Below are 18,537 nucleotides of genomic sequence, written 5' to 3' on the forward strand. Positions count from 1 at the left end.
AGGAGTTTAAAGTGCAGTCGCTGAGCTAGGAATTTACCCTACAGATATACCCGCAGGAGTTCACCGAGTTGTGTTACAAGGATGTTCACTGCAGCATTATTTGTAATAGGAAAAAAAAACTGGGGTGAGGGGACAACCTAAATGTCCATCAGTACAGGACTAGATAAATGACAGTTCACCTTACAGTGTAACACTCCATCAGTCTTTCTTCACCTGGGTCCTCAATTCATGACATACCTTGTAGCCTTCGGGCCTCAAGAAAAGCAAGATGGACGACAAAGTGCATAGTTAATCCCCTTTGTGTAAACAAAACAGTACCTATCTGGTTACTTATCTGAGCAGAATGTTAGGTGAGCAAAGGCTGGCCTCTGGGCCCAGTCTGGAGCTCTTGAGATGGGCGACAGCAATGGCCTCAGTTACTGGAGTACAGCTCATGAGGATATAGGCCAAAGAGACAGGTCCTCTCCTTGGTGCAAGCCAGGCCTGGCCTGTCTTTCTTGCCTCAGGCCCTTTCCCATCTCTTAGATGGGGCCCCACTAATTTGTCAGGTTAAGGATGGATTTAGTGTATGTTCCACGGGAATGAGATCAGTAGGAAAGTAAACCTGAGGGAATTTCCAGTTGGTCCTGACTCCTACTCCACCTGGCTGCTGCCCCACCAGCCTTGCTCTGGGATTGTTTCAGACCCTTCCTGTGCATTTACAAATAAAACCAGGCCGCTCTGGGCACGCTTCCGAGGTGATGCCTGGAAGCTCGCACACTTGGGCCAGAGATTGATACGGTGTGTGCACTCCTGGGCCGATACAACTCTTTTGATCTATTTCTGAAGGCAGCTTTTGGTCTCCTGCTTCAAGTGATTAAGTTAGGATCTCTTTTAGGAATTCTCCCCACTTGTGCCTCCTCACAGTGAGCCCTGCCAAATTTTCCTCTCCTTTAATGCTGCAGATTGTTCTGTTCCAAGTGACTAAATGGAAACTGTGTTCTTAATATGCAACCCGTTACCTAGTCCTTTACATGCACCTTGCAATTCCTGTTTTGCATTTAGTGTGGTAGGGCACCCTTTTATCACATCATCAGTCATGTTTCTAGCCAGGTTTTGGCCTATGGTTAGGGAGTAGCTTTGCTTCAGAGCTTTCCTTCCCCTGTGCATCCCCTGCCCTTCCTCCTGCCACCCCCCAGCCCATTTTGGTGTGAGAATCATTGGGGAATCAGGGTGATAGCATTTGTTTTATTTTTAAATTTATTTATTTTACTTATTTATTTTTGGCTGTGTTGGGTCTTCATTTCTGCATGCAGGCTTTCTCTAGTTGTGGTGAGCAGGGGCTACTCTTCGTTGCGGTGCATGGGCTTCTCATTGTGGTGGCTTCTCTTGTTTCAGAGCACGGGCTCTAGGTGCGAGGGCTTCAGTAGTTGTGGCACTTAGGCTCAGTAGTTGCGGCTCGTGGGCTTAGTTGGTCCGCGGCATGTGGAATCTTGCCGGACCAGGGCTCAAACCCGTGTCCCCTGCATTGGCAGGCGGATTCTTAACCACTGTGCTACCAGGGAAGTCCCGACAGCATCTGTTTTCAAACAAGCCAGCACACGTTTGTAGACTCTTAAAGACTGTGGAACGTGAGCGGACTTGTGCGATGTTCTTTAGGTGCCAGCTGGAGAAGGGACCTTGGCTCAAGGGGTCCTAATGGAATGGTGATCCAAGGTGTTTCAAAAAGCTTTCTGATCATGCAGACCTAATTTCAACTCCTGCCCCCGGGCACAGTGTTTGCCTGTAAAAAAACTGGGATTCTACCTTCCATCTTGCGTGTGTGGTGAGGGAGACTGAAGTGAACAAGTAAAAGTATAAGCACATTCCCACGTCCATTTCTAAGACCTTCTTCTGCCACCCGAAGCTTACGTTATCTTTTCCAAAGTGGCCCGTCCTGTAAGTGAGCCTGGCCCTGAGTGAAATGTCCTATCTGGAGCTCTTTCTTCTTTTTCTGTAGCCCTCACAACTCCTGGTGCCCCCCTCACTTTATACCCAAGCCTTTCCTCAGTCTCCCTGGACCTTTGGTGACATCTTGTTCAGATGTTCCAGTCTGGTCTTACCTCTGCTTTGAGAAATGAAAGCTGGGATGAAAGCAGTAATGGTTCAGAGCTCCTGTGGGGGAGGAGGGGGGTCCAGCCACATCTCCCCATGACATCCTTTTCCAGACTTGTGCTGTCTGGGTTTTGTTTTATTAGGGGAGCTAGAGGTTCTCTTTATGATCTATGCTGTCCTGTCATCAGCCCCAGTGTTTTTCTTTCTTTTGGGGACCGTTTTTCCCCCACAAACAAACCCAGTTTTTAAAAAATTGCTCCATGAGAGTCACGTGTACATGATAATGAGGATACTAACATTGTCTTAGCTTATTGCTTACTTATTTACCCATTCACTAATTTACTCACGTAACACGTATTCATTAAATGCCTTTAATGTGTCAAGTACAGTTCAGGCACAGGAAAGGTAACAGTGAACAAGAGCAGCAAAATCCCTGTCATCATGGATCTTGTATGGGGAGGAGGTCAACAACAACAACAAAATACATAGTTTCAGGGGCTTCACTCGTGGCGCAGTGGTTAAGAATCCGCCTGCCAGTGCAGGGGACACGGGTTCGAGCCCTGGTCCAGGAAGTTCCCACATGCTGTGGAGCAGCTAAGCTCATGTGCCACAACTACAGAGCCTACGTGCTACAACTACTGAAGCCCGCGCACCTAGAGCCCGTGCCCCACAACAAGAGAAGCCACCTCAATGAGAAGCCCATGCACCACAACGAAGAGTAGCCCCCGCTCGCCGCAACTGGAGAAAGCCTGCGTGCAGCAACGAAGACCCAACACAGCCATAAATAAAAAGAAGACATTTTTTTTAAAATACATAGTTTCAGGCAGTTAATGTGAAGACTAATGAAGCAGGAAGGGGATAAAGAGTGACAAGGATGTGGGAGCTAGGCAGTGTAGACAGGATAGATGTTCTTTGGAAGGTGACATTTGGGTGAAAGCTGGGGTGCATAGGGGCAGGGAACTATCCAAAGATCCTGGAGAAGAACACCAAGGAGGTGGGAAGATCCTAGGGCAGGAAACAGGATGATGGGTTCAAGGAAGAGCAAGAAGCCCATGTGTCTGGTGCCCAGTATGCAGGAAGGGCTGAGTAGGAAATGAGGCCACATCAGACAGGGATTTTGGATCTTATTTTAAGTATAAGGGAAAACCAGGTGAGGGTTTGGGGTAGTGGGCTGACATGGTTTGATTTATGATTTTAAAACATCACTGTGACTGCTATGTGAAGCACAGAGAGTAGAGAACAAGATGGCAGCAAGAAGACCAGCTGGGGCTTCCCTGGTGGCGCAGTGGTTGGGAGTCCGCCTGCCAATTTAGGGGACTTGGGTTCGTGCCCCGGTCTGGGAGGATCCCACATGCCACGGAGTGGCTGGGCCCGTGAGCCATGGCCGCTGAGCCTGCGCATCCGGAGCCTGTGCTCCGCAACGGGAGAGGCCACAACAGTGAGAGGCCCGCGTACCGCAAAAAAAAAAAAAAAAAGACCAGCTGGAACGGCTGCAGCAATCTGGCAAGAGGTGTTGGCTGTCTTTGTGTACTGTTCAAGGGGTTGCGGTAGTGAGAAGTCATCAAACTCAGGATCTCTTTTGAAGGTAAAGCCAACAGACCTTGCTGAGGGATTGCATGCCAGGTGTGAGAGAAAACGAGAACTCAAAAATGACCCCTAGGTTTTGGGCCTGAGCAGCTGGGTAAATGGCCATGCTGTTTACTGAGAAGGGGAGAGGTCGGGGCAGAGCTGGTTTGAGACAGGAACCTAGAGGTGTGTTTTGGACATGGGAACTTTGCGATACTTATGAGACATCCGAGTATCTGGAGCCCAGGAAGAGGTTGAGTCTGGAGATATAAATACAGGCATCCTCAGCACCTTGATAATATTAGGGCTGTGGGAGAGGACAGAGTTTCTCACAGAGTGAGTGTAGATGGAGAAGAGAAGAGGTCCAAGGACTGAGCATGGGGCACTCCAACACTCATAAATTTGGACGAGGAGGAAGAGCTACCCCTGAGCTCACTGCCCTGGTCTAGCAGTTTTGTGGAAGTCTCCATCCGGTTTCCTGGGCCTCCCAGTCCAGAACTAAGCCTTATATATTGGTGACTAAGGCTCCTGTCCCACAGTGACCTTGGATATCTCATGGATTTAGCTCTGGCCCAGGTCCTGGTGGCCTCCTCCTGGCAGGAGCCCTAGGTCTCAAGCAGCTGCTTGGCCTCCTTTGCAAGCGGGGAGCCTGCCTCTGGATGGAGAATCAACAAACCAATGGCCCACTTATGGTACTATCTTTCCATTTTGTATTTGAACCACAGAGTTGATTCTTTTGTCTTAGAGCATATGAATATGTTGTGACTTTTTAATTTTATTGGTCATGCTATGTGTTTGAGGACTATGGGGCAGGCCATCTATGAGGCAAGGGACATTGCTGTTTTGACTGGGGCACCAACATTTTGATTTTCAAGAGCTTGTTTTCTCTGTGGTTCAACCTCACCCTTTGAACCTCTCCAGCACCTGGTTATCCCTGAGTCACTTACTTAATGTTTATTGACAGATAACTATGAACATTTGCAAAATACAGAATAAGATATGGTTCCTGCTCTCCAGGAGCTTAAAATCAAGCCAGGCAGTTGAAAGTCACAAACATCACATGAGACATGACATCAAGGTGTATATTCTGGTGAGGATCTGCTCTGGCACAGTGTTGAGCACATAGGAGATTCTCAACACATGTGAAAGGGACACACCCACCAGTCATTGTCCAGTGGCAACTACCTATCACAAATGCCACAAGAGTCAGGGAGGAGGAGATGGCAAGGGCTGGTGTGGTCAGAGAAAGTGGAGGGAGATGAAGTTGGAAGTCGTGAAGTGAGGATGGGCTTTCAAGAGGGGTGGGCTTGGGCCAGCGAAGGACAGAAGGGAAGTATCACAGGCGAGGAAAGAAGGTGAACAAATGAAAGACCGAGTCTTCCTCGGGGGCAACGAGATCAACCTGGGAGGAGGGGTGGGTGCATTTGGGGAGTAGCAGGTACCACTATGGTGGTCCTTAAAGCCAACTGAAGACCTGGAAGGAGGACTTCACCTGCCACTGCTTTGTTCTACTGAGGGTTGTAATTCATAAGGAAAGAAGTTGTGACTTCCTTCAAGGTGGCGTGAGAAGAGGTCCAATATCAGAGGGGCAGCAGACTGGAAAAGAGAAACAGAGGTGGGGAAGACACTCTGCCATCTCTGGGGCCACATCCAGTACCGGGGAAGCTTGCTGGTGTGAGCCAAGCCCGGAGTCCCCGTGGCCTAAGCTGGCGGCTCCTCCAGAGCAAAGCAAGGCTCCAAGGTGGTTGCCTCCATGCCGCTGTACAAGCAGTCATTAAAGGTTCGCATTGTTAATAGCAAAATAGCCCCTTACTTTGGCAGAAAGCTCTAGACTACAGCTTAAAAAGTGCTTCCATTCTATTGGCTTAACTCTCACAACTCTGCTGTAAGTATTTGCATTCCCACCTGACAGAAGGAGATGGACATTTTCAGAGTGGCCCTGGTCCTGCTAATCCACAGGACAGCGTGCCCGGGGCAGTAAGCACCACTGGGGTGTTTTTGGCCATCCAAGCAGCAACACCAGTGAGCCCTACCCTTATTAGTCTTTCAGAGTGAGAGACACAACCTTGAAGGAGGGAGGTGTGAGCAACTCCAGGGCTGGGACCCCAATGGAACATAACACACAAGACTGGAGGGAGTCAAGCTCTGTCCTCCAGACCTCGGCCCCTGAGCTTAGCAGGCTGTCGATGAGGCGAGGGGCAGACACAGATGTCCACGGTGCCCAGTGGAAGATGGCGACAAGGCTAGTCTTGGCCACAAGGCAGGGCGGGGACCTGGACATTGAGAGGAAATTGCACTTCAATAGCTAATAAACCCTTCTGGGTGCTGTAGGGGTCTTGGCTCCAGGATCGTTTTATTTCCTACCTCACAAGAACAAAATCGCAATTTAAAACAAATGCTCAGTTTACCAAACAGAAAAGGAAAACAGTAGATGATAAGAAGAAAACAAAAAAAAAGCATGCTGTGAGCCATCTTTGTCCTATTATCATCATATTCTGTCTTCCAAATGAAGCATCTTTACATGCAAATCCATTTTTGTATATTTTGACTGATTGCTGGCAAGATAGACATAAATATTTCTGGAAATGGACATGGCATAAACATATCATTAGCCAGGTTGCAACTTTGTGTGTGTGTCTGTGTGGTTTGAAAAGATGTTTATGGCGAGTTCAGTCAACAGACCCTCCTCAGCTTTCTCTGATCAAGAGTCTTTAAGGACTTGGGAACATCAGGCCTGGAGAGGATAGACAGGAAAGGTTCTGAGAGCTTGGGGAACATTCCAGATTTTAAGCATTAATTAAGTTAGAAACCCACCATCTGCACACTTGCTCGTAACCCTTGTGATAATCTTCATAATTTTTAAATGTATGAAGCATGTTTAGTTGTCCCCCATGATGCCAATGTTGCTTTAGAAATTCCAGCTGTTGCAAAGCTCTTTTTAACTACATTACCGGCAACTCAGCCCCTGGGAGGGGGAAGGCGTTTGTGACCTCAAACTCTAGCAGAGCCCAGGCCTGTAAAATACATGTAAAGAAACGATTGCAACTTTTTCTTTTCCTTTTTAAAACATCAGACCTAGTCACACGAGCCCCTCCTCCAACATGGGAGGATTGAATGTAAGGACGTTAGCAGCCGAGTCGAGATGGCAGCGTTTTCACGTCTGGGATATATTGCTTTGTCTAACAAGGCGCCCCAGCAGGCTTCCAATTGTGGTCTCTCTGCAGACCCTCCCAGCTGCACAGGCTGATTGACAGACTGTGGGCAGATGCGGTGCCAGACTCTAATAAAGAGAGGGCCTTGGGAAAATATAAGGCAATTATTGATGGGCAGCAATCCACTAATCAGACAATTTCAAAATTAATCCCATATTCCCTTACTGTATTAGCTTTCTTTCTTGTTTGTATTTATATAGCAAATTCATGACTTCAGTGAAAATTCTTCCCTCCAGCCCAATTATATCTCTCCGAGGGCATTAAATTAAAAAACAAGAGATATTGAAAGTGGCTTGCAATTAGTTTCTTTAGTTAAAGGTGCTGCATGCACTTAGCGACGGTGGGGCTCATAACAGGATGCATAATAATCAAAGTAAACACTCGTATTTTTTATTCCTCATCTTGACAGGGTGAGGACTGGTAAGAATAATGTGTCTGGCGTTATTCTGGACCAGTGATAATGGGTTAAATAATTGTGAGTTGATTTTGGAGCTGATTGGATTTACATAAAATCCTACTCAAATGTCCTGACGGGCTCCAAACATCTCAGGATACTCCACGCTTCCTCCTTTGCCATGGTCCATCCTGGTGGCCTCCTCTGACTTTCCTGTGCCTCATTAAGAATGTAGATGTTTTACAATAAAGTCATTCAGAGAAAACCCAGCCAGTTTCTATTATAGGTTTCACATGCAGGATTACCTTCCAAGTAGTGATACAAAACTTTTAAATATACATAAAGAAGTCACAAATATTTTGCCAGTTACTATGATAGAAGTCTATTTCTCTATATTACTATTTCGACCTGCATTTTATCTCTCTTCTCCACCCCACGCTCCATTTTATTTATTTATTTATTTATTTACCTAAAACATGGAATTCTCGTTTCGTTCACTGTGAAAGTTGCTTCAGCACAGTGCTTTTCTGATTGCCCAACTTTACCACATAAACTGAGAAAAGTATCAGCACAATTTGGGAGATTTATACAGCCAGAACCTCATGTTGGGGGCCTGAGGATTGTGACTGGCAGGCCTGCCTACCCTCTCAGCCTTGGCGGACTCTCTCTCCCCAGACCCATACAGGCTCAGCTATGTTGCAGTGTGCTCTCTGGATCCCGTCCTTCGGCAGGAGGGATTGAAGCAGCTCTGGTCCAACAGCATCAAGTACCATTTGATGCTCTTCCCATTCTACCCTGGCCCCAGGTCTAGCAACCGACCTTGTGGCTAGTTTGGAAATGCCACCACCCTCCCCTCCTATGCCTGAAGTGACACTGGCAAACAATCATGAAACTTTTCTGGAAGCAGTCTTAGAATCTTAGAATCTAGATGAATCAGGTGTCAGCATCCAGTTATCTGGGTCAAGAAGAAAAGCTGGATGTGAAGCTGAGAAGAGCTAGTGAGGAGAGCATTCCATTCCAGATTGTTGGGATGGGGGAGTGAGAGAAAAGGAGGAAGGGGAAACAAGGAATAGAGTGGAGAATGTGGTGCGTGTGTAGAGGGACTCCTGAGGAGCCCAGCCGGCCTGGAGCAAAACGGGCAGAGATGAGGCTGGACAAGCAGAGGGGAACCAGAATCTTGTTCAACATGGTGCCCCAGGGCTCACTACCAGTGAGGCCAAGCTGGCATGTCACCTGGCCAAGACCAAGCCCCTCACCCAGACCCAGGTCTGGGGCTCAGTTCTCTGGACCTGTGTCCTGATGGCCTTCACGGAATACCAGTCTCCTTAAGACTAGGGCCCTGGGCCTGAGGCTTGGCCACTTGCTGCAAAACTTCCCAAGTGCAGACTGTCTGCCTGGCTCTTGGGGTATCACTTGTTCCTGAATGTCCATCCCTGGATCTATGGGGACATCTTCCTTGAGACCCTCACTGTCAGACTGACTCTTTGATGGCTGCTGCTGTTTGTTTCCATGCCCTTTAGATGTCACATTCTGCTGTTGTACTTTACTTCCTCTCAGAACCTGCTATACCTCAGCAGATGGGTCTAGTTGCAGGTCCCACTGTTGCTGTCACCCATGCATGGCCTTGCCCCCAAGATGTAGCACTTGCTGGATGAAGAGGCGATAAAGCCATGCCTAAATTCTAAAGCTTTTGATGCAACACTGACCCATGGAAGGGAAGTTCAGGAGTATCTCAGAAGAAATGCAAAATATGAATTTTTCCTTCCCTAAAAAGTAAACTGTAAGAAAAGAAAAAAGAGCAAACTAACTAAGGCTTAGAGCTTCAAATCAGTGTCATATAAGAAATACAAAGAAGAGAAGACTCATTGAGTAGATGCTGAGGGTATAATGGATGGCTTAAAGTATTGAGGGGCCGTCGTGTGGAAGAATGAGCCAATGAGCTTCTGAATGGCCCTAAGAGGTAGGCTGAGGTCAACGAGAGGAGCCCACAGGAGGTCAGGTTTTGACTTTATCAGAGGAAATCGTTTCTAAAAACCAGACATTTCTAAAGCTAGAGAGGGTCACCTAATAGGCAGTGACAGCCCTGTCACTGTGGGTGTGCAGCCAGAGGCTGGACCACAGTGTAGCAAGGATGTGACTTTGGAACTTCGGCCTCACATGGAAGTGTCACTGACTTCAAGGTTACTTTCAGCCTTAAGAAGAAGTGATTCGTTGTGACTACAGAAAAAAGTGATAAGGCCTCTTTGCACCTATTGAATCTGACCGGTTCTGAAGGAAGCCGTTGTCTAGTCCAGTGAGGTACTGGGGGGGGGTCAAATGAAGAAGTGGGCATTGAGATTTCATGACCTTTCTCCAGCATCTCATAGCTAGGAGTTTTGTTCAAAAGTTTTATACTCCGTTAGTCCTACTGTTCCGGAAGCAACCTTCAACTTGGTTATTAAAGCCTTTCTTGCCACCCACAGAAACTCCATTTAAGGCCCCCCGAGCAGGTGTTTTTCTTTTTAATGGGTTTTCCATATGGACAGTTTATACCGTGGAGACTTGTAAATTTTCATGTCAGCCCCCTACTCAAGAAGTTCCAGTGGCTCCCCACTGCCTGTTGGAGTGGCCTCCTCCTTATCCTGGTGGCCATGGCCCTGTAAATCTGGTTTGCGGGCTTCCCTGGTGGCGCAGTGGTTGAGGGTCCGCCTGCCGATGCAGGGGACATGGGTTCGTGCCCCAGTCCGGGAAGATCCCACATGCCACACAGCGGCTGGGCCCGTGAGCCATGGCCGCTGAGCCTGCGCGTCTGGAGCCTGTGCTCCGCAACGGGAGAGGCCACAACAGTGAGAGGCCCGCGTACTGCAAAAAAAAAAAAATTTTTTTACTAAAATAAAATATATCTGGTTCCCTTGTGCTATTCCAGCCTCATCTCTGCCCTGTTTGCTCCAGGCAGGCTGAGCTCCTCAGGAGCTCCTCCACACACTCTACACCTTCTCCACTCTTATTCCTTGGTTTCCCCTTCCTCCCTTTCGCTCACTCCCCATCCCAGTAGTGTGGAATGGAAAGCCCTCCTCACTCTTCTCAGCTCCTTCACATCTGTCCTGTTTCTTCTTGACCCGCTGATTGGATGCTCCCAACACCTCATTCACTTCTGTACCTAAAAGCCTCTGAACTTCGAGAGAAGCCCTCTTCCAAATGCAGTGGGGCTTACATGGGGCAAGAAGGAGACAGAAATAACCGTAAACAGGGACTTCCTTACCGCCGCTTGTTGGCTTGAGGTGCTCAGTCAGTGTCAAAAGCTGCGGGACATTTGGGGGAGCACCTGGCAGCTGGGTAAGTGACAAACTCTTTGCCTGGGTAGAAGGGGCATTGGGTGACCTGTTTCACAGGTCCTGTGCGAGGCTCTCTGACCTGCGGAGTTTGTACTCTGGGGGCCCGGCACAGATAGAGTCAGGAATGCTGCCCACATACATGAGGCGGAAGGCTGAAGTCCTCGGTAATCCAGACTCTGTTGGGAAGCAGCTCACCGTTGGGAAGACCTGAGAGCACCGTTGGTCACGTGTTTCATCGTAGGGAAAATAGAGGGTGTTGGAGTTTGAAGGCTTGAGTCCCAGTTCCATCTGTTCTACTTATCATTCACCTGTGCCAAGTTGCTTCATGTTTCTGAAGTTCAGTTTCCACATCTGTATAATAGTGATAATAATGCCCATTTTCATGGCTGGCATAAGGTGATTTGCAAATTGTAAAGTGTTAGTAAAGGTTTTCTACTGTAGAGGCTTCACTTTGAAAACAGTCATTGTGGATGTGTTGGAAGTGAGACCACTGGGGGTCCAATACTGTTTCTTTTGTTTGTTTGTTTTTTGTTTTTTTTTCTTTTGTTTTTTTGTGGTACGCGGTCCTCTCACTGCTGTGGCCTCTCCCCTTGAGGAGCACAGGCTCTGGACGCGCAGGCTCAGCGGCCATAGCTCACGGGCCCAGCTGCCCGGCGGCATGAGGGATCCTCCCGGACCAGGGCACAAACCCGTGTCCCCTGCATCGGCAGGTGGATTCTCAACCACTGCGCCACCAGGGAAGCCCCTACAGTCTCTTTTATTTTATTTTTTTTGTTGTTGGGATATAGCTCACATCATATGAAATTCACTGCTTTAAACTGTACAGTTCAATGGTCTTTAGTATATACTATGATGTGCAACCATCATCACTAATTCCAGAATGTTCCCATCACCCCATAAAGAAACACTGTACCCCTTAGCAGTCTCTCCCTATACCCCTCAGCTGTATGGGGGGAGGTGGAGGTCGGTAGCCATAGCAACCACTAATCTACTCTCTATCTCTATAGAGTTCCCTATTCTGGATATTTCTTTTAAATGCAATCATACGATACACAGCCTTTTGTGTCTGGCTTCTTTCACTTAGCATGATGTTTTTAAGGTTCATGTAGCATGTATTAAATTTCATTCTTTTTATGGCTGACTAATATTCCATTGTATGGACATATCTCCTTTTGTTTTTCCATTTATCGGGTGATAGATATTTGAGTAGTTTCCACTTCTTGGCTCTTGTGAATAATGATGCTATGAACATTGGCATTCAAGTATCTGTTTGAATCTCTGTTTTCAGTTCTTTGGGGTATATATCCAGGAGTGAAATTGCTGGATCATTTGGTGACAGTATGTCTAACCTTTTGAGGAATGCCAAGCTGTTTTCCACAGCGGCTGCACCGTCAAACATACTCACCAGCAATGTATGAGGGGTCCGTTTTTTCTACATCGTAGCCAACACTTGTTATTTTCTGTTTTTTTGAATATAGCCACCCTAGTGGGTATGAAGTGGTATCTCATTGTGGTTTTAATTTCCACTTCCCTCATGAGGGAGCCTAATACATTCTTAACAGAACTGAGAAGTCTATGAAACGAGATGGCTTAAAAGCTGCCCAGGAGACCTTCCTATGGGATCAGAGGCTCTGAGGCTTAATTGTCACCTCTGCCTTTACTGCCACCATCTCTGCTCTTAGCAGCCAACGGTAAAGTTGCTTCTGTGTGCCAAAAACCGTGCTACAGGCTTTCAGGGTAACAACCCTATAAATTAGGTATTATTACTGTCCCGATTAACAGCCATAGAGACCTAGAGATGGTAAACAACTTGCCCAAGGTCATACAGCTGAGTGACCAGGCTGCTAGGGTTCAATTCCAGGTCTGTCTGACTCAACCACAGTGCCCTGGTGATTCCTGCTGGAGAAGAAAGCCATCGAGCAGGCTCTCCACTCTTTCAAAATTCAACAAGTGCTTCCCACGTGCCCACCGTGCGCCACAACGTCTGCTGGGCTCTCCGGCCACGAATGAAACTGCTCTGTAGGCAGCTCACAGTCTGGAGAGTTCTGTCTGAGTTTGCCAGTGATTTTAGTAGAGTGGAGAAATGAGTTTATAATTTTTATTTGATATAGTCCTCAAGTTGGTAACACCTCCAGTGCAGGGGCCAGGGAAAGGGTTGTCTATAAATATTTGCTCCCTAAGTAAAAATGACTCTTTCATCTCAGCAGACCTAATTAAGCTGTTGATTAGAGAAGGATCAACACCTCCGTCTGTAACAAAAGACACTGGCTGTCAGCGGGAAGTTCTGTCAGGGTGATTTCACCTGCAATTTAGAACATTTGGGAGGACAGAACCCAGGCAAATCAGAGTGTCGAAAGAGACAGGTCTTACTCCACGTAGCTCCCCAACACACACACACACGCACGCACACACACACTGCCCCAGAGAGGCCGAAACCCTGCAGCCCTGCCACCTGAGAGGCACTTAATGTCTTTCTAACAGAAATAGAAGCTTCAAGCAATGGAGAAATTGACTGGTAGAATCAGTATAGTTTATGGGGCACAAATGGAGCCTGGCAGCTCTGGAACATGTGTGTGTGTGTGGAGAACTCCGGCTGCCCTGGAGATGAGTGGCGGGCCAAACTTTGCTCCTCCTGCAGGGGGGACCAGAGAAGCTGGCCCAGGCTTCCCCTTCCCTGTCTCTCCAGGGACACTGGTGGCCCCGTGGGGCCTGCAGATGTGACAACCCTTTCTTGGGAGTACTTGTGAGAAACTGACTTCCTGTAAGTCTCCATCACAAAGAATAGGCTTTTTCTTGGGGGATCCAGAGAGTCTATCTTCGTGCAGTAGACAAGAACAAGAAGCATCCTCTTGCAAGAAAGCCTGTCTCCCCAGGTGTGAGATCTGCTTGGTCAGCCAGCAGCAAGGATTCACCCGCCTCCTCCTTCCCCATCCCCAAAAGTGAGGGCGTCACGGCTTCACTGAAAGGGCCTCCCTGGGCTCAACAGTGAATGACATCCAGCCAGCCAAGAGAGCAGTGGTGGTGTGTGTATGCAGGGGAGAGGGGACAACTTTCCCAGTAGGAAATGCAGAAGGCCACTCTAAACCTACAGCAATAGTGGTTGGCATGCACAGAGCGCTTACTGTGTGCCAGGCACGGTTCTGAGGACTTTACATATATTAATCCTGATAGTGACCCTATGACGTATCACTAACCCTAAGTTACAAATGAACAGACTGAGGCACAGAGAGATTAAGGAACTTGCCCAAAGGCACACATCTGACAAGTGGACACAGGCTGCCTCCAGAGCCCGTGCCCCTACCAACTGTGCACGTTGTCTGTGGGTTGGTCTGGGCATTTCCCAGTAACAGGAATGGCTCACATGCATCTGATCCCCTTTACCTACTCATCTGTGTACCCAAGGTGATGTGAGAGGGAAGGCTGCTGAGTGTGAGGGATTCTCACAAAGGCAAGGGAAGAACGGAATGGATAATTTCATCCAGTCACCACATTTTTATTAAACAGCCAGTTACAGTCTCTGAGTTCATGGAGCAAAACAAATCAACAAAGAAGTTAAAAATAATTGCACGTTGTAATCAGTCCCACGGAGGCAGCAAAGGGGACCAAGATAGAGGATGACGGGCTGGAAGGAGAAGCCAGGCGTCAGGGCCAGTCTCTCATAGATGACAGGAAGTGAACACAAGCGTTGGCCATGTGGGGAGCGGTGAGAAGGGCCTTCCAGGGGTGCCGACATTGCAAGGCTCTGAGGGAGAGAAGGGCTTGGTGGGTCGAGTCTCTGAAAGAGCAGCCGCCAGAGAACTGTGAGCTGGAGGAGGGGCTAGGCGGTGAGGCCCGAGAGCCAAGGGAGGGACCGTGCAAAGGTGAAGATTGGATTTGGTTCTGAGAGCAGTAAAAACCCACGAAGGGGCTTTAATCAGGAGATTGACATGAAAGGACTGTGGTTTCTGTGAGGAGAATGGGCTGGAGGGGTCAAGGGGAGCAGGTGAGGCCAGTTGGGAGTCTGCAGCAGGCAGTACACCTGCAGGCCCAGGGCTGAAGAGGGGCCAGGGGGCCTGGGGGAAGCAAGAAAGGGAGTTAGAGCTGGAGCCAGGAGTACTGAGGATGGGGCAGCCACTGAAAGGGTCACATCTCTGGGGTCTGAACAGTTAACAGCAGTCCAGGTGTTGCCCTGCAATTACGAGCAACAGCAAACACCTTGGAGACCAGAAGGGGTTTGCAAAAAAATTTTTCTCAGCAAATGCAGGAAAAGTCAAGGTAAGTGCCACACTCCTTCAGGATACCAGAAGGGAGAGTCATGGTGACTTTAGAAAAGGTCCGAACTCTGGTGCTTGAGGCACCAGAAGAGGTGGGAACCTGCAGGAAGTGACCAGAAGGGCCAGGAGGCGCCATTCACTCACAGGCACACTCTGAGCAGCCACCATGAAAGCAGGGCAGGCTTCAGGGCGGAGGTGACCTTGGAGGTGAGCCTGGAAGGCTGCGTAGGGGTTCTGCAGGCAGAGGACAGAGCAGAGGCTTTCCAGGCTGAGCCCCATGGAAGAGAACGCTGCCTCTGGAGTTCAGGGGACAGTTCCCAGCGGCTGCAGCCTAGGAGCGGGAAGGAAGGAGGTGAAGCTGGGGGCCCGATCGTGAAGGGCGAGCAGAGGGTTTCCCACCGACCGAGCCCTGAGCCACCGCACCCGCCACGGGCGCCGTCTCAGCCTGGCCTGGGGATGTGTGGGCGCCTACCTTCGCTGACCACACACCCAGGATAGAGATCCGTGCAGCTCACTCCCCACTGCCTGCCACTTCATGCGCTAGGCATCCAGGAAGAGAAGCAGTCACGTGGGATCTAAACGTTAATAAAAACGAAATCCCCGAGCAGTCACTGAAATTAGCCCGGCTATGATTGAAATGCCAAGGCAGGTCTTGTTATTTTTATGAAGCCGTGAATAATATAAGTATCCAATTGATAAAATGTTATTAAAGCTGACAGCCCTTAAGTGATCTAAGTGGTAAATATTGAAATGAGGTCTCTGGCACACTGTGCCCGGGGGCCTGCGGCGGTAATAAGCATTGAACAATGATTCCTCAGGCTCTGGGGAGCGGCACAGCTTGGGGGGAGCAAAAGCACTCTTCCTAAATAATTAAACCAGGATTCCAGGGATGGATCGTAGATCCTTGTAGTGGTTTGTTAATGTCCAAAGGAGCTAGCTTCAGGCAAGTCCTCTGTTGGACCATCCCTCCCCCAACTGGGGTGAGAGGGAGGGGGGAGGGGCTGGCTTTGCTCTGCCACCGGGCCCCCAAGGAGCCTGCAATGAGCAAGCAGCATATTTCAGCCTTTATTTATAATATAAACAGACTGGTGCAGCCTGAGGGCAGCTAATAGTTGATGAGCAGTGGGGCTGCCACGTGGGTTAGAGATTTCATTAGCACTGCTTAGGGAGAAAAAAAAGAAAAGGAAACACCACAGAGAGAAATTTAAAATGCAGTGCCTTCCGATAATGGATTGTTAAAGATGTGGCAGGGAGTATCTTTCTTTTCCCTGCCCTTGGAAAAAGGAATCAGAGGATCTCTAAAAACCATTATCTATTCCATCATTAACTAAAAGGGCAGCTGTGCTGGGGCAGCCTGGGCCTCCCTGAGTTTGGCCAGGTCAGGAGTGAGACTGTTCTCAGCCCCTTCTAGGCCTTTGGGGATAAGACGTTGCTTTGGTGGCCTGTGGGGCTTCCAGTACCGTCCATCTACCCCAATCCCCTGTCAGGAGGTGGGGAGGGGCAGGGAGGCCTGGCTGCAGACCTGTGGGGCTGGCCCGAGCCTCCCTCTCTCCTGAGTTACTTCCAGAAGAGTGTGACAGCTGAAGAGATACCCTGAGGCTTTGCCTGCTTGCTTTGTGCTGGGAGCCAACACAGTGAGGGCTGCAGGGGCACAGGTGAAGGAAGGCTCTCTGGAGGTCACAGAGGTTGAGAAGCTGTTCCTGGAGGAGATGCACTCTAACCTGACCTGTGAAAGGCAGAGAGGGCAGAGGCCGGGAGGTGGGACTGCGGATAGAGCCCAGGGGCTCCTCCAGTGACAGAAGGGCCAGCAGAGGGGTGGTGAGTCACAGACTTTGGTCCTGGCCCAGCTGTGCCAGCACTTGTCTGGGAACTCAACAAGACAGGGAGTGAAGCATGGGGAAGGGGTCTGGAGAAAGGGCACGAAGCCCCTCTGGTCCCGGGAGCCCTGCTAGAGGCGGGGGTAGGGCCTGGGTGTCAGGATCTAGGGGCAGATGGGGAGAATCTGCTCTGATCCATCCCTTATAAGTCTAGGACATTGACACCAGGCACAAAGCAAGCAGGCAAAGCCTCGGGGCATCACACCATTCACATTTGCATTGAAAAATGTGCCCACTTGGCCCAGTGACCTGGGGTTGAGGAGCCTGACCCAGGTTGTCCTGTCCTCTGGTGCGGCCCCAGGCTGCCCTTTCTTTCACATCCTTCCGAAGGCCAGAGTGAGGACACTTGAACCCGTTTCATTCATTAAAGTCCTCCAGGATCCTAGGGAAAAGGGGGCAGAAACCATAAAGGTGCAATAATGGTTTCTGTAATGATTTTCACTTTAGAAAGTTATTTACTGGTTCTGAATCTATTTTATAGAGAAGGAAGCCGAAGCTCAGAGACATTAAGTAACATGTCCTAGGGACACGACAATGTAGAGTCCATCCCTACCGATTGACGCTGCTGACTTTTGGCCCAAGGGAGAAAAGCTTTTTAAAAATAGAAACTTTGCTCCCCAGTCCCGTTGTTGCCCGTTATTTCCAGCCAGCTGCTACTTCGCTACCTTTTCAGAGTCTCCCCTGAGACAGCAGGGGTGGGCTGACTCGGCTTTCTGCTAAGCCTTAGAAGAGAGTCCTGGTGTTGCTGAGGGCGGGCCGTCTCCGCCCGGTTCATACCACAGGGCCCTGCTCTGTGCTCGGTCCAGCCCCGCCCCTTCCCTCTGTTCTCAGTGTGCTGCCCACAGCCTCCGTGTCCGACTTCTGTGAAGATGGACCCCCTTCCTCCCTGCCCTCTGGCCCTCCGTCTCCAGGCAGTGATTAAAACCCGTTTGAATCAGCGATCGTAACACCTCCTTAGTTTGGCCCTGGTTTTCACTCAGCATCACACGTAGGCTTGCTGCAACCCTGGGAGTACAGTAGATGGGACAATTTTCTCCATGTGGCAGTTGGGGAAACTGAGGTTTAGCACAACGGATGTGAACTTAGCCTAGCTCACCAAAGTCTCCGGGTGCCAAAAGTTTCTTTCTCTTGTGGCTCAACTGATGGCCGATGCTGGCGGGGATAACAGACAGCCTGGAGGTCTTGATGGATAGGCAGCGGACCCCAGAAAACAGGCTTTTCTCGGGGAGAGATGAGCTTTCTGGTGTGGATAAGCTAATGGGGTGGGGCTTCCTTACTAGCCATTTTGGACATCTGAAAGGAAAGATTATTATGAGATATTTTTAAGGAAGAGTTTAAGAGCTCTTGGGAGTTAGCAGTGGTTTCTTTGAGTTTAGCTGAGGAAGAGGGAATGGTGGACAAATGCAATAAAGAATATTTAAACTTCCAGAAGCTTCAAGCAGCCCACTTGTGTGTCTCAGCTCCTCTTTGGGCCTCTGTAAACAGCAGATTGATTGAGCATCAGGCTTGTTTTCATAGCTGTCCTGCACGCTGGGAGTATTAGGTGAAGCAAACCTTTTATTTAGTTCCTGACAGGTAATTCAGTTTGCCTCCGCACTGGTTTGTGATGCAGGCAAAGAGCCAGGAGTAGCATTCTGAGTGGCTATAGCTATTTGCTGGAATATTACAACTTAATTTTGCCTCTCAAATTGCAACTAGAGATCTTGAGTCTGTGGAAACTTTGACTCAGGCTTGGGGGCTCCAGGTTGGAGATTTGTGTCCAAAAGGAGTTTGCTGTCTCTCTCAGACATGTGAAAGCCCCATCTCCACATTTTTTTCCAGCGTGACATACTGTGGGAAAAACTGAAA

This window comes from Mesoplodon bidens (genome assembly GCF_964165515.1).
Source record: "Mesoplodon bidens genome assembly, chromosome: 14".
Lineage (NCBI taxonomy): Eukaryota > Metazoa > Chordata > Mammalia > Artiodactyla > Ziphiidae > Mesoplodon > Mesoplodon bidens.